This window comes from Euprymna scolopes, chromosome 4 (assembly GCF_053919585.1).
Source record: "Euprymna scolopes isolate OS-2025 chromosome 4, ASM5391958v1, whole genome shotgun sequence".
NCBI lineage: Eukaryota > Metazoa > Mollusca > Cephalopoda > Sepiida > Sepiolidae > Euprymna > Euprymna scolopes.
This window is the reverse complement of record NC_136485.1, coordinates 37,875,866-37,890,504: the sequence shown is the minus strand read 5'-3', so window position 1 is coordinate 37,890,504 and position 14,639 is coordinate 37,875,866.

The following is a 14,639-nucleotide window of genomic DNA, read 5'->3' as shown; positions in this document are numbered from 1 at the left end:
TATTTCAATGCATTAATACTATTAAAAGAAAACAATACTCATTGTACGGTATATATATATATATATATATATATATATATATATATATATATATATATATATATATATATATATAATAAGCTCAATAGGTATAGATGTCTCAGAGCTAGTTTAATATTGAGTATAACGATTCATACTTTTTAATTAAATATCAGTCTCAAAAGTACAACAAACAAAATCCACTAAATTGGTCGATCGTTTTAGAGACGATGTTCTTTTTATTTCAATTGGTAATAAATATTGACAATAACTTGACAAGAATGTTGTCCTTTAAAGATCAAAATGAAAGCAACTATTACAACTGTATTAAACAAAATCAATATATTTTGGTTCAACTTGTGGACTTATAAACACTCATTAAAAAAAGATCATTAAAAAAACAAACAACTCTAGCAAAGTATATTTGGTATCTCAAAGAAATGAATATCCCCCGTAATTTAAAATGGAAACCATTAGGTGCCCATAAAACATACAAAACTTGTGCGAAATGATGCACCTTTTTAGATTTGAAGTCCTAGCTATATAAAATTCAATAGCAATATGTCCACACTTTGAAACCGAAAGAACGAGATTTGTTCTAGCTGTATTCATAAACGTTATTTAAAATTTTAAATTTGACAGACTTAACCCAACATAGAATAATAAAATCTGGTTTAAACCGTTTTATAATAAATAATTTAATAGCTAATATTATTACTTTACTCAATATATTAATATTATTTTTATCATTATTATAATTCTTCTTATTAACCCTTATTATTTATTTATTATCATTATTATATCTATTATTAGCTATTATATTATTATTTATTATAGTCTCACTAAGATTTTATCATCAATATTATTGACGTGATTAATTTTTAATATATTAAGCGTTATAATAAATAAATAGTTTACCCCTTAATAAATTAAAATTGTCTCCCTTTGATGAACAAAAGTTTTTCTTTTATTCTTAATTATATTTTACAAATGTGTAGTTATCCCCCTTGTTAATTTACTAAATTTTAAATTTGGACGTTTCAACGATAAAAAATTATCAACGGCGTTTTAACGTAATATAAACGATAAGCAATTCTACTGGGAAGAAAAAATATAACAGCATGTCAAATGATAGACTAACTTTAGGTTTTATAATGGAGATAAAAATGGTATATATATATTTTATAAAAAAATTTTTTCTTTTAACCACATTCATAATTTACTTTATTTTAATTTATTTTTTATCAACATTAAATGTATAATTTACTTTACGTTTTACTTTCTTTCATTTCAATTTTATTTTATTTTTATATATTTCCAGGAATATCCGCCTTACACACGACTAAAATGCTAGTTTTCTTTTTGTATCTTTAACTGCTTTCCCTTCTATTTTGCTGATGATGAGACTTTGTTTTTAAAGGACAAAACATTTGTAAAATTATTGACAATATTTATTGCCAATTTAAATAAAGTTAACATTTTTTCTGAAACAATCGTACAATCTAGTGGGTTTCGTTTATTTTCCTTTTGAAACTGGCGTTTAATTCAAAATTATGAATCGTTTTACTCTCTCTCCCTCTCTCTGTATATATATATATATATATATATATATATATATATATATATATATATATATATATATATATATTAAAATGAGATCATTTCATCCCGCATGAAAAATGACATCACAGCAAAAAAAAAAAAAAAAAAAAAAAAACACACGAGGGTCAAAATCGAACCCAAAATGTCGACGCCACCGGCATGTATCTCATGCATGTTTCCGCTATTATTACTTCGTTGCAATACAATTTATAAATTGCCTTAATTTCTTTGCTTTGACTCTCTCTACTAATTCTGACATCCGAAGAATGGAAGCAGAGTTGTTTACCCACTCATTATTTTCTACTCTCACTACGTCAGTCGTCACTGGAACACTTATTTTATAGTCTATAATTATTGTTATTCACCGTAATTATTTCGTTAGACTATTACTTGCTTCAAGTATTAAAGCATAGCATATAGCATGGGTAATAATCATCGCTCCAAATCATTTTTATGTCAACTCTTTCATTGGCTGAACGAACATATTCTGTCATTCCAGGATTCAGATTTAACGAGCGTTTGACAATGCTTCTTCGTTCGATTCAACGCTTCATTGTATCCATCGAGAATACCAATCCCATTAGTTTCCCCTTTTATTCCATTACGCCTTATAGCATCTTTAATGCAATATCTGATAGTTACAATACCATTTTCGCAAAGGGTGTCTATTATAGCGACAGATAAGCTGACCGATATATATATATATATAGAGAGAGAGAGAGTGAGCGAGAGAGAGAGAGAGAAAGGGAGAGAGAGACGGAGAGAGAGAGAGAGAGATCAAGAAAAAATAGAACGCGCTGGCGATACAGAATGTGTGTTAACACATGTGAGTGTGTGTATGTATGTGTGTGTGATCATACTATTTCTGTATTACTATTGCTGAGATTATTAGCGAAAACTGTATCCCTTCCATTCGATTACGGATAATTAGGGAAAACTGATTACACGTAACAATATTTATCTCGATTATTTTTTCTGGATGCTTCTTACATTTGCATTATCGATTACGCTTTCGTTGGAGAGTAAGCGAGAGGGAGAAAGACAGAGAGAGGAAGAGATAACACAAGTGTTAACACACTATACTTTCTTTGCAAAAATGTAAGCGATAAAAATTTGATATTTTTTTTAGTGTTTCATGATAACCGAATAATTGTTTAAACTTCAATAATTTTTAGTCCTTCGAAAAAAGGAGAGTGGACCTGTAAATTCACCCTTGTCCGTTTGTCTGTCCGCACTTTCCTCAGTAACTACGACTTGCATTCTTTTGAAATCACAAACATTAAGCATGATATGAGTAAAAAAGTAACAGAAAAAATTTTCCAGGAAAAGTCTAGGGATGTTTTTCAAGTTAAAAATGACTAAAATTTACACTTTTTTGCTTATTAAAAAAAAGCAAGTGATGTCTTGGATTTTTATAAAAATTTCTTAAAAGTTGTAACTAACTTATTTTTATATAATTTTGTTTGTTTATACTTCATAATAATTCATGGGTGTGTCGTAGAGTCTCTTTTAGGGCTAATAAAACTTTTTTGGGACTATTTTGCCATATTTGTCCAAAATTTTCCGTGCATGTTTATTTAGCAATGTTGTATGGTACTGAACTCAAATTTAAATATGTTAAGGCCTTGGTGACTTTTGGCGCTAAATGGTGGTGGGGAACAAATGGTGGACTTAATCATCTTTTTCTTATTTTTGTTTTTTCAGAACTCAGATTTACATATGTTAAGGCCTAAAACTTCACCATTAGTTCATTTTCACCGGTATTTGTCGTCCCCTGGGAACTTATGGGACTAAATGTGTGCGTGTGGGGGGGGGCAATGATGAACAGTAATTTTTTTATGCGTCGTTCACTCTGCACTCACGGGGGACCATGCATGTTTCATTTTTTTCCCATAAAATATTTCTATACGGTTTCGTATTTCGTTTCGGTCTCATGTTTTTCGATAATACATACATCCAAACTACTTTTACGTCAGTTTGCAATAAGATCTTCTCAAATATATTTATTTATTTATTTTTTTTACATAGGCATCACCACATTATCAAGGCCCAGAGGCCACTCAAGGATAAGGGTTAAAGAGTGTACAGTAGAAATTGGACAATATAGTAATCATTAGTAATGAGAATTTGGTAAATTTGATAACTTATATGGAACGGCTCATCAAGAACTTATTTACTTTAGACTTGAACACAACCATATTGTAGTCATCTGGAAAGCAGGAAAACGGAACACAATTCCACAGGCGTGCAGTTCTAAGAAAGAAGCTTTGTTCATGGAATCTACGTTTAGGTTTAGGCACAGATAAAGAGTGGGGGAAATTATTGATAGTGTGTACAGCTAGACGAGTGTTTCTTGTGAAAGTTTGGCGAGGGGGGACCATAGATTGAAGCTCAGTCGAACACTTTCCATGAAAATAACGATACATCAGAGACAAACTCGCAACATATCTTCTGTGAGATAGAGGTTGCAAGGAGGAGAAAAGGACATCTCCTACGAGGCTACGAAGTCTATTTTGAACTCTATCAAGGCAGGACATGTCCTTTCTAGCAGCTTCTGCCCAGATGTGGCAACAGTATTCCGTCCTTGGACGTACCTGGCTCTTATATAGATAGAGAATAGCATCAGCAGTGAGATATCTATCGGATCGATAGAAAGATCCCACCATTTTTCCAGCGGCCTTGGCAACAGATTTGATGTACGTGTTCCATTTAAGATCAGGAGTAATGGTCAAGCCAAGAAGATTGTCAAAACTTGAGGCCTCCTGAAGACGAGAGCCATTCATTTCAATTGATGACAAATGTGGATTAGAATGTTGATGATGTAAAGAGAGAAGCTTGGTTTTAGATGCATTAAAAGTAACCAGCCACTCCTTTGCCCATTGTACTACGTGCTCAAGATCAGAGGAGAGAGAATTGGAGAGAACTTGGTCGTTTACTGTCTTAGATGTGGTACCATAAATGGTAGTGTCGTCAGCATAAATGTCTACAAATGATGTAAGGATATGATTTGGAAGATCATTAATGTAGATCAGGAAAAGAGTTGGGCCCAGGATAGATCCCTGAGGGACACCGGCATTAATACTGTGAGCTTCTGATTTTTGCCCCTCAACTACTACTCTTATGAACCTATCAGAAAGAAATGATTTAATAATTGAGAAGACTTTTCCAGCTATACCATAGCTAGCGATCTTATGAAGTAAACCTTTATGCCATACCCTATCAAAGGCTTTAGATATGTCAAGAGCAATTGCCCTAGAAAGATTGCCACCGTCGAGAGATTTGCTAATCCTATGCGATATAACTGTAAGGACATCTGCTGTAGATCTAGCAGAACGGAAACCATATTGAGTGTCACTAAGAAGGTTATTTTTGTTGAGATGGTTGATTACTTCTGTATTTAACACAGATTCTAGCAACTTACTCATGACGCACAGGAGACTTATTGGCCTGTACTGAGAGGGGGATGAATCATCACCTGAATTCTTAAATACAGGGCATACTGATGAGATTTTCCAGGGAGATGGGAAACTATTCTCCTTAAGACAACGTTTAAACAGTTTTGTAAGTATGGGCGCTAGTTCAGGTTGAAGTTTTTTGAGTACTATAATTGGAATACCGTCAGGGCCAGTTGCTTTACTGGAATCAAGGTTTTTCATTAGCTTCGCAACATCACGTACAGATATACGTATATCACATAGCGTGTTTCCTGATACAGGAGGAAATATTGGGGGTTGGCGGTCTTGGTCGCAAAGGGTAGAATTAGCTGCAAAGTTCTTGACAAAGAGTTTGGCTTTGTCTGATGCTAACGAGATTACCTCAGGTCCATTGATAATAGTTGGGATGGAGCACACGCTTCTGTTCAGGATTCTGTTTGCTATTTGCCAAAACTGGTGGGAACCAAGCCGCTGCTCAGCTACTTTGGACTTAACAGATTGAGCATACAACTCTCTTGCGTTCCTTATTACTTTCTTACAATGGTTGCTGGCAGTCCTGAAAACGGCTTTAGTTTCCATACATCTCTTACGTTTGAAGCAGTGGAAAAAGTGATTTCTGTGCGCAATGGCAGCAGCACATTCTGGAGAGAACCATGGCTGGCTGTTAGGTTTTTGCTGAAACTTTTTCGAGGGTATGAAATGGTCAATACCTACAATTAACCATTCAGTCAGGTCTAATACTATAGAGGACACATCCTTTTTAAACATGGAATGCAGAGGTAGATCAGATATAAATGTACGGAAGCAGTCCCAGTCAGCCTTAGTGTATCGATATACTGTACGATGAAGAGGTACGTCTGGGGACTTATTACATTTCATTCTCATCTTAATTGATACAACAGAGTGTTCGGAAGATCCAAGAGGCGACAGAACAGAAACTGAACATAGTTCAGGGCAAGTTGTGAGAAAAAGGTCTAGTAGGCTCGCATACTGGCCGTCATTATCGGGAACACGGGTAGGTTCCTGAACAATCTGAGTGAGGTCATAGGCAATGGAGAAATCATGACAGAACCTCCCCTCATCATCGGTCTTGTTTGAGTGGGTCAACCATTCGACGTTGTGAACATTGAAGTCTCCACATACGTGAATGTTAGCTGAAGGATAAGCAGAAAGGACTTGGTCAATTTTCTCAGATATGCTTTGAAAGACAGTAACTCCGCTGTTGTGGGGGCGATAGAGAGTAAATATAAATGCAGTAGTGTGAGCTAAAGCAACCCGGAAGCACATATAGGGTAAGTTAGGATCTTCCCTGGAGATGTCCCTCCCACATGGAAAGCTATCTTTAATATAGACACATATTCCATGCCCATGGCGATCTTGGGGGTCAGATTTAGAAGTTAAGTTAGAGTATACTGTAATTGCAAACTCATCTAGGGAAATAGCCTGTCCAATGCCAGTTTCACTTAAAAATAAAAGGTCTGGTTTAGTCTCCTGTAATTGGGTTTCAACCTCTGGAAGGTTAGAACGAAGACCTCTGATGTTGGAGAAGGAGACATGGTAGTAGGGGTCTACGTTGGAAGTTGGAGAACCGGGTTTAATCGTGTATTTTTTCTTGAAACTTGTCATGATGAAATTTTGGAATTTGTGGACTAGGTCGTCAGATTTACTTAGAGCAGGACAGAGAGGGGAAACTAAGAGAGAAAAAGAAACGAAGAATTTTTTTTCTGTAGCACATGATAAGGTAAAGCCGTAACAATTACCCACTAGTATGGCATCGAGAGGCCCCACCAGAAGCTACTGCATGGTCCAGATTCCATTCACCAAATGGCAATACAGCAGCCCCAGTACTTTGCACCTGCTGATAGGACAGCCTCCTTAGTGGTTAATCCAAGGTTCGGGTCCCTGACTATCAGGCGGATAACGTCAGCCCAGACAAAACGTTTACCTCCAGCACCCTTACTAGTGACATGGCTACAAGGATAGACATAGAAACAGAAAATTTCCACCAACTCTGCCAACTGTTCGCGCAAAATACTGCCAACCTAGAAAACAGCTTTTTCTTCTCCCTTTGTCAGAAAAATCACTCATTAAAAAATGAGGACTGAGGGACAAATAAGAAGAAGCGAGAGTAACAGGAGCTGCCGATAACGCATCCACAATGCGTTTTCTACTCTCCATTAAAAAAAAAACTATTAAGTATTGTACTTAATAAAAGTCCAACGGACGTGTTTAAGGGAAAGTATGGTGATAGATTCCCCTCTCTCGAACTAAAAATGAGTACAATTAGGTAATCTATTTTTGCAATCAACTCGGTAGATAAATAAACATTTATGGACGAGAAAAAAAAAGCTAGCATTTAATACAACAGAAATACATAAATTAAATACTGAAATAAAATGTAGTTATTAATATTTGAATCTAAAAATAAAAAGTGCGAATTAGTAGAGAAAATCACTTATCACAACAACGCTTCCGTCTCCAAACTAGTGAAGAATTTAACTTTTAATAGCGTTCAGAAGATTTTTTTTTAAATTAACCGTTAAGAGAAAGCGTGATTTTATTCTGAACTTTAACTAATCACGTTTTAAGAAACTTATGATATAAAAGAAAAGCAGATGAGGGGGGGGGTTCTTCCGAAGTTAGTTGGTGACTTTATAAATAATTGCGAGATAAGATGGGAGCCAGAAATTAGGGGTGGGGGACTGAAAATAATAATATAATGGATTGATTATACAATATTTAAGATCAAATTGGTAGATAAACATTTATGGACGAGAAAAAAAGCTAGCATTTAATACAACAGAAATACATAAATTAAATACTGAAATAAAATGTAGTTATTAATATTTGAATCTAAAAATAAAAAGTGCGAATTAGTAGAGAAAATCACTTATCACAACAACGCTTCCGTCTCCAAACTGCAAACTAGTGAAGAATTTAACTTTTAATAGCGTTCAGTACTTTTCGAGTTTGCATTGACTTTAACAAAACAATTTTGTTGTTTGTTTTTTGACAGAAAGTATTTCAATAAAATATATTCTAACTATAGGAAATATAAAAAGAAATTAATTTTATTGAATAAAATATTTCTGTATATTGTCGTGGAAGGGAAACAGTTAAGTATAAAATATCTTGTCGGGTTTATTTACTTTCCGATTTCGTATTGACTTTACCGGTGTTGGTGCACTTGCTAATCCGCGCTGTTTTTTAAATCGTATTTAATTAAAGTTTTATGATATGTTTTTTTATTCAAATAAAGGTTAAAGTATAGAATAGGTACATGTTAAGAATTGCTTTTTAAATAATAAGTTTATTATTTCAGCACGGATCAATAAGTGCACTAGTACCACTTTACCGAACAAACTTGTATTTGCTCCCTAATAGCATACTTATGCATAATACGGACCGTACTGAAATAATAACGACATATTTTCTTAGTTATTATGGGCGTTACATTTACATCCTCGTATACAATTACATATACAATTATATTTAAATTGAAATCGCTAATAGCTAAAGGAATCTGTATTCTGCATAAGCACATGGTTCTTCTTGCTTGGAAGGCTGAGAACAAAACCACATTGGTCATGTCCGTCTTTGAGCAACGGTAATCTGTACTGACCACTAGTGACCTCTGGTATTCCCGCAAATAAGCACATAAAACATCAGTTACCGGTTAAACGTAACAGAAATGGTGCCCGCGAATCGATGAAATTCCTTGAAAATTGAAAACACTCGATTTGGCGGACATTGCCAGTAATTTTCCACCCTGTCAATGAGGTCTCGATAACCACTTTAAAATAACTGTCCATCACCGTTATTACAAACTGTGACTAACAATTCCCAGCCACTGGATGTTAGTATTTACAATGTATGACTGTGCATAAATATTGAAGACAGACTATTACATTTAAGAGCAGTCCGATATGCATCGATACTGGTAAATACCGTTAGTAATCGACAATGATAAAACACGAGTAACTGCTTTAAAACGCCTATGACCACAATTTCTTGGCGTTGGATACAAACAATTTGATTTCCGAACAGTCAAATTGAGGCCGATAATGGTCGCGACTGAATTTAAAAGTCGTGAACCGACAATGATAGTTGGAATGGCAGCCAGTGTGTACTAGTAAACACGAACCATGCTGGTAATAATCTCAAAAAGTCACTAACGGTCAGTAACCATCAGTATCCAACAATGCCCAGATGCCAGCGCACAACGATGCCGAAAAGTTGACGACAGACGATTACAGTTCAGAACAGCCAAATGGAGGCCAAGAATGATCAAATCCGTAGCGATATCCAATAATTTCGCTACCTGTCATTGACAGACAATGTTCGAAAGTTTGAATCAGATGATTAAATTTTGGTTAAGACTGACAACTGTTATTTAGTTTGTTTTTAGGGGAAGGGATTTAATTTGTTCTGATTTTGTGGCATACTTTCACCGGAAAACGTTAGTACACTGGTCCTTTATATATATATATATATATATATATATATATATATATATATATATATATATATATATAAGTGTGTGTATGTGTATATATATATGTGTGTATATGTGTGTGTGTGTGTATATATATATGTGTGTATATATATGTATGTGTGTATATATGTATGTGTGTATATATATATGTGTGTGTACATATATGTGTGTATATGTGTGTATATATGTGTGTGTATGTGTGTGTATATATATATGTGTATATGTGCGTGTATATATGTGTATATATGTGTATATATATGTGCGTATATATATATGTCTGTGTGTATATATATATATATGTGTGCGTATATATATATGTGTGTGTTTATATATACATAAGTGTGTGTATATATATGTTTGTGCATAAATATATGTATATATGTGTATATATGCGTGTGTATATATATATGTATATGTGTATATGTGTGTATATATATGTATATATATGTGTAAAATATATATATATATATATATATATATATATATATATATATATATATATATATGAATAGAAATGTATAAAAAAGAATACGAAAAGTATAAAAGCTTATAACTTTTCTTTATTCGTTTTCAATTGGTGACGTGCAGGAATATATTATGAAAAAAAATTTTTTAAAACTTTTTTTACAGGTACATATTTTCCACCGATCCTTCAGCCATCTTCGGTGTAGGGAAAGTATGAGCATACACGGGGAAAAGGGAATGGAAAAGGAAGGAAGAAAGGAAGAGAAGGAGATATAGCCAATGAGAAGGTGGCACGTCAGTGTTAAATATATACACATATAAGTACGCACATACACTCATGCTCGCGGTACATATGCACATATAAACGAAAAATTAAAAAGTAAACAGTAAATAAAAATGAAGAAACGCGCCTTTAACTGTCCAATCTTTTATATATATATATATATGTAGATAATATAGGAAAAAAGAGTGACTCAGAAAGAGGGTGAAAGAGAAAATGTTTATTAATCCTATCGAGGTGAAACATCTTACGCGTTTTTATCGTTCGTTAAATAATTATTCAAAGGTTATTAACGGACACATTTACTTGTGTTCTCAAATATCCTACGCAAAAGCACTTCAATTTTTATTATAGGTTTTGTCTCTTGTAATATGGATTCTTTACTGATAATATGAATTGAACAAAGAGTGAACCAATACTAAACTTAGATTCCAGCCGGAAAGCAGAGAAGTGTGTATATTTCCGTGTGCTCATTTAGGAACGAAGTGAATTATTAACAGGAAGTCAACATACCCCTGGGCCATAACGAATGGAATGTCGATGCGATTAGAAAACAAATGTTTTCGATAATATTACCGCAATATAAGTCAGTTGACATGACTTACAAACAGGATGCAATAATTTTTTTCTCCATTGTCGGAATTAGATTTGCGATAGAAAATGCCCTACTGTTTGTACAAAACAGAACAATTTGATTTGATAGAAGCCGCTAAATCTTTGCATACGTTTTAACTTTAAAAGTTGTTATTATCGGGCGATTGCTGAAAAATTAGAGGCAGTGCTCCAGGTTCTATCAAATTATGAAAGACAGGTTACGAATGCTGATTATATTGTTGTCATAAGAAAGAAATACTATCCCTTTTAGCGAGAGTAAAACAAATTTCAGATTACATGCTGTTATATATTTTTACAGCCGGTAGCGTCTAGTGTATGCAAAATAAATTCTTCTTTATGTTCCTTCTAGTATATTCTTCTCTTGCATTTACGTTATTTCCATCATTATCAAGCGTAGTTATTGCATCGTTATAGTGATTTCAATGAACATTACAGTAGCGGAAACGTACAATATCTTTCCAAATGTGTTTTAATGCAACAAAACTGGCGGCTTCGTCGAGTAAAATTAAATTTCCTAAAATAAATGTTCCAATATTATACAAAGAAATTACTTTTCAGAAAATAACAATGATTATCACAAAATAGCATACACAAAATATCCATACATATTAACAATATATATATATATATATATATATACATACATATATATATATATGTGTGTAGTATATGTGTCCGTATATATTTGTATGTATGTATGTATATATATATATATATATATATATATATATATATATATATATATATATAATACAGTCATTCAGATTTTTGTTTAAACTGTACAGCATTGAATCTGGGGATGGTAGATCCTTTCTACTCCAAGAATTTTACAGACTGTATTCTGAAATAGAAAAGTAATATTGGTCCTGATAGACTAAAACCGAACGGTGTTTACTTTTCTAACATATAGTTTGTGGAATTTATCGTTTATTTAATAATCAACATATATACTTATGAAAATAATGCCCAGTTATTTGACTTTGATTAACTTAATTAAAGGTTTTAATAATTACAATCATTATATACTCTTACGTATATAAGGGTATATATTTTCAATCGCATATATAGATAGCTTGCTTTAATTTGTGAGGCTCAGAATTGGCATATAATTTTTTAAGCTTCATATGAAAGTTAGGGATCACATCATCTGTGAAAGAACGAAGAGATTTCGCGCATTCATAATCATATAGAAAATGTTTGTGATAGATAACATTTTGGCAAGAAATGCAAGAACACATCGGTTAAAAAGTAGCATGGTTAATTACAGGTTAATTATAAACTGTGATAGTAAAAGGGCAAAAATAAAGCCAGCACGTAAAAAAATGTTCAAAATCGAAAACGCTAAGAAAAAGCTATGTCATATTTCCAGATCATATTGCGGAAAAGACTAAAACACTGACGTATTTTATCTCCCTTATTATATAAAAAAAAAGTGAGAGCAGATTATATAAAGAAGGAGATGCATAGATATATGCCATCACCGAAATTTTTAAAGCCCAATTCTATAATACTTCGATGAACTTAACAATTCCTTGTAGCCTCTTGTTTCAATGTTATTGTTCACAAACTACTATATATATATATATATATATATATATATAGAGAGAGAGAGAGAGAGAGATATATATATATATATGTGTGTATGTGAGTGTAATATATATATATTTGCATATATATATATATATATGTGTATGTGAGTGTAATATATATATATATTTATATATATATATATTTATATATATATATATATCTATATATATATATATATATATATATATATATATATATATATATATATATATATATACTACCAGGCTGCCCGCCGTTGCTCGGTCGTAAAATACGCTTAAATGTGATTTTTAATTTTTTTTTCAGATTCGTATTTATTATTAGAGAGCCAATCCTCCATTGACTATTATATTATCACTGTCAATTCAATGCGACAAAACCTCAACTTAATATGTGTATAGATAGATATAGATATATAATCTATTTGTCGTGTTCCATTACAGAGAATTACTGTGGTAAATCCTATAAAACTTACGGTAATGATGCCATATATATGCATAGACTTTTCATTCTCCCTCTTCTCCTCTCTCTCTATCTCTCTTTTACACCCACATACACACATATATATATGTATATGTATATATATATATATATATATATATATATATATATATATATATATATACAAAAAAATCGATATTCTTTCTCATATATTTCTTCTTTTTTTTTTTTTGCTTTGGTTTATGTGTTTTATTGTCGGAGGTTGAGTGATCGTTTGATTACGTTTCTTTTTTTGGCAGAAATCTGTTCGGCAGTTAATTCCTACTAGAAACATATTGATTGAAAGTCTGAAAACCGTGTCCGTTCTCTCGTTCCAATTGACAAGAGTTGATAACTAATAAAAGTGTTCGGATATAGAAGGAATGGTTCTTTTACCAATTACGTCCAAATGAAAATAGCTGAGTCGCGATAAGAGCCGGTATTTGTTTCCTTTTGTTATTATATGATGTTGCGATTTTTTGCATTTGTTTTTCTATTGACGAAAACCGCGACGAGGTGTGTTATACATAATCAAGTCCCAATAAATCAACACGCTTTGTGCTGTCGCAGTGTGGCATTAAAATAATTAAATCTGAAACTTTCTCAAATAGAGCAATTCCGGGTTTTCGTGTTTCTCCTCTCGGTTAGCTGATCGTATATATTTTATCCGCTGCGTTGAAGTGGAGTAAGTAATTTCCGCCTAAACATTCTGGGTATAATCGTAAACATGTAATTTGTAGCATGTTTCGCAGGTGCATATGAATGGCAGATGAGTAGGGGAGGGGGCTTTTCCGGGCGTAAAATACTCTTAAATATGATATTTTAATTTATCCAGATTTCGTATACATTATTAAAGAATCGTGATTTAACATGTAAAAAACGTGTTTAGGGGTCATCATCTAGAATCGAAACCGATACTGTGGCAAGCTGGTGACGTTCCCACTCTACCAACGTGGTACGCATATAAACCGACTTTAAATGAAAAATAAACTTAGATATACAAAATGTTTAACGTTTTTTTGCCCCTTCAAAACAATTTTAACTGTCTAAAGACCCATAAAAGAACGGCCCCTAAAATGTCCAATCATTTATGACCCCTAGCGCGGCTCTAGGACTTTTAGTTCGGGAGGAGATAATTTTAAAATATGGAAACAGAAAGACACGCCGACTGACACACATATAGCCGTTTATATATTTGATTAATAAACACACAAGAAAAGAGGAGGACAAAGAAAAATGAAAATAACTCCATCAAAAGTCAGCTGACCCCAGAGATACTCTATATATTTATAGAAATCGTACCAAATTCGATTGGAAACTTATGTCATTTGCACGTTGTAGAAAAAGTAATTTCCCTAGATCATTCCAGAAAATGAAAACCATGAATCGAGATAGTATAGATGTTATCTTCTTGTCAACCTCTGTCCGATCGAAACTACCAACAAAAAGCCAGATTCAGGCAGGTGTGAGGAGACCTCAGGGAGTAGAAAGAATTGGAGATTAGGTTCTGATGAGAGCTACTGAACAGTTGTGCCAATGTAGTTTTCTTAATGGGTTTTATGTGTTTTCGTCTGGTCAGCCATGTTGATAGTCTCTCATTTAACTCTGTAGGCGAGCACAACTAATAACGTTCAAATATATTAAACGTATTTTTTTATTACATTTTCACCCCAAACAAGGC